This window comes from Anopheles coluzzii (assembly GCF_943734685.1).
Source record: "Anopheles coluzzii chromosome X unlocalized genomic scaffold, AcolN3 X_unloc_13, whole genome shotgun sequence".
Classification (NCBI taxonomy): domain Eukaryota; kingdom Metazoa; phylum Arthropoda; class Insecta; order Diptera; family Culicidae; genus Anopheles; species Anopheles coluzzii.
Window position 1 is genome coordinate 27,501 of NW_026054440.1, and position 2,500 is coordinate 30,000.

Genomic DNA, 2,500 nt, shown 5'->3' on the forward strand with positions numbered 1-2,500 from the left:
CAGTAGCTTTTGGCGCCACGTGGCAAAAGTATTCGAGTTCAGATTTCTGGGACTTAGCGTATTTTTCAAACCTGATAATGAAAATTGAAGTACAAATGGGGCATAAGCTAGGCGTTGCCCAGTAACTTTTTTCGCCACATGGAGGAAGTAGTCGAGCTCCAATTTCTGGGACGTAGCGTATTTTTCAATCATAATAAACCAAATCAAACATAAAAATCATGAAACTTACACCACGTCCCTAGGTTGTGCACAAAACGTAACGATAAAGTGCCGGCGAGGTTAGAGGTGCACCAAAATTGTGTACCGATTAGGAAAAGTACTCTATGTTGCTATGACTTGGGTAAAAAGTGTTGATTAACTGCTGGTTACGATAGACAGTTGCTTATCGTACACATCGCAAACGAACACCCCTTAGTGAGCAGTAGCAGAAGTCGATGGAACAAAGCGAATGCATTACAAACTGATCAAGTAAAATAAGGAACGCTACGTACTAGGACTTCTTTCCAAGAATGGTGTCCGCGACGGGAGGGCAAGCGTCCTTCCCAGGTTTCCCTAGTAAACCTTGTATGGTAAACATACCCAAGCGTGTCCGTAAGCACGCAACGATAGTCACGAACGAGCACATACCTAGGGAAAGTACTCTACGTACTAGGACTTCTGTCCAAGAATGGTGTCCGCGACGGTCGGGCACTGTGACGCAATTACCAAATCCTAGAATCGTACAAGCAGTGTGTACAAACATAAACATTAACGCGTTCGCTCGGGCTGCGCCGTCCGTGTTGAACACAAATGCGGGTGATTATATGAGTGGATGGACAAAAACATGCGTGGCGAAGACAATTTTCTGCACGATGTGCACATAGCTCATTTCGTCGTCCCGGGCGAATGGAAAAACACAAAAATCTCGAGTATCTTTCTAGGTTTCTGTTATAAAAGGGCAGGCCAAAAGGTGACCGGTTGAGATGAGCATTTTAAGCATGCAAGCACTTAATTGCAACTTTTCCTACAAAAACTAGGTACGTACACGTAGATTGTATCAACATGGACATCCATGATTGCGTACGCCCGGGCTGCGCCCTCCGTGTTGTACTTTCCCTGATTGGTACACAATTTTGGTGCAAGTGTACCAACATCGACATCTATGAACGCGTACGCTCGAGCTGCACCCTCCGTCTTGTACTTTCCCTGATCGGTACACAGTTTTGGTGCACGGCTATCCCGAAAGGCAACTTGTACCAACATCGACATCCATGAACGCGTACGTAGCGTACTTTCCCTGATCGGTACACAATGTTGGTGCACGGCATAGGAAATGGGCTTAAAATGGTCAAACTCAATCCATTTCCACTAAAGATAGTCAATAACAGCTGTGCCGATGAAGTAGGGCACGATGCAAGTCAATGTTATTTAATGAATTACATGTTCACCATACATTTCAGTACAAAATTGCTCGGTCAGACCTACAAAGTGCTATATCTCGAATACTAAACGTCGCAGATGGGTGTCGTAGAACAATTTTAAGTTCGTCTAACGATTCTACATCCGATTCTGGATAGTGGTTTTTCGACCACTTTTCAACATTTTGTGACACCCCGAACCTAGGGGCAGCTCCCTAGCTTTTTTCAAAAATGTGCACCGAACGGGCCAGAGAGCTCGAGTAGTCGAAAATTTTTTTTTTTGCTAAAACCCCTCAAAACGTGTCAGGAACGCACCCTAGATGATGAAAAGTGCAACCAGAATGTCAATCGACAACATGCCCGGGGGTACAAATTTGCTCTACGCGTCCCTAGGTAGGGTACTTTTTCATACAAACATCAAAGTGTACGGTGCACACAGTGCGCGGAACAAAAATTGCTCGGTCAGACCTACAAAGTGCTATATCTCGAATACTAAACGTCGCAGATGGGTGTCGTAGAACAATTTTAAGTTCGTCTAACGATTCTACATCCGATTCTGGATAGTGGTTTTTCGACCACTTTTCAACATTTTGTGACACCCCGAACCTAGGGGCAGCTCCCTAGCTTTTTTCAAAAATGTGCACCGAACGGGCCAGAGAGCTCGAGTAGTCGAAAATTTTTTTTTTGCTAAAACCCCTCAAAACGTGTCAGGAACGCACCCTAGATGATGAAAAGTGCAACCAGAACGTCAATCGACAACATGCCCGGGGGTACAAATTTGCTCTACGCGTCCCTAGGTAGGGTACTTTTTCATACAAACATCAAAGTGTACGGTGCACAAAGTGCGCGGAACAAAAATTGCTCGGTCAGACCTAGGACGGGCCATATCTCGAATACTAAACGTCGCAGATGGGTGTCGTAGAACAATTTTAAGTTCGTCTAACGATTCTACATCCGATTCTGGATAGTGGTTTTTCGACCACTTTTCAACATTTTGTGACACCCCGAACCTAGGGGCAGCTCCCTAGCTTTTTTCAAAAATGTGCACCGAACGGGCCAGAGAGCTCGAGTAGTCGAAAATTTTTTTTTTTGCTAAAACCCCT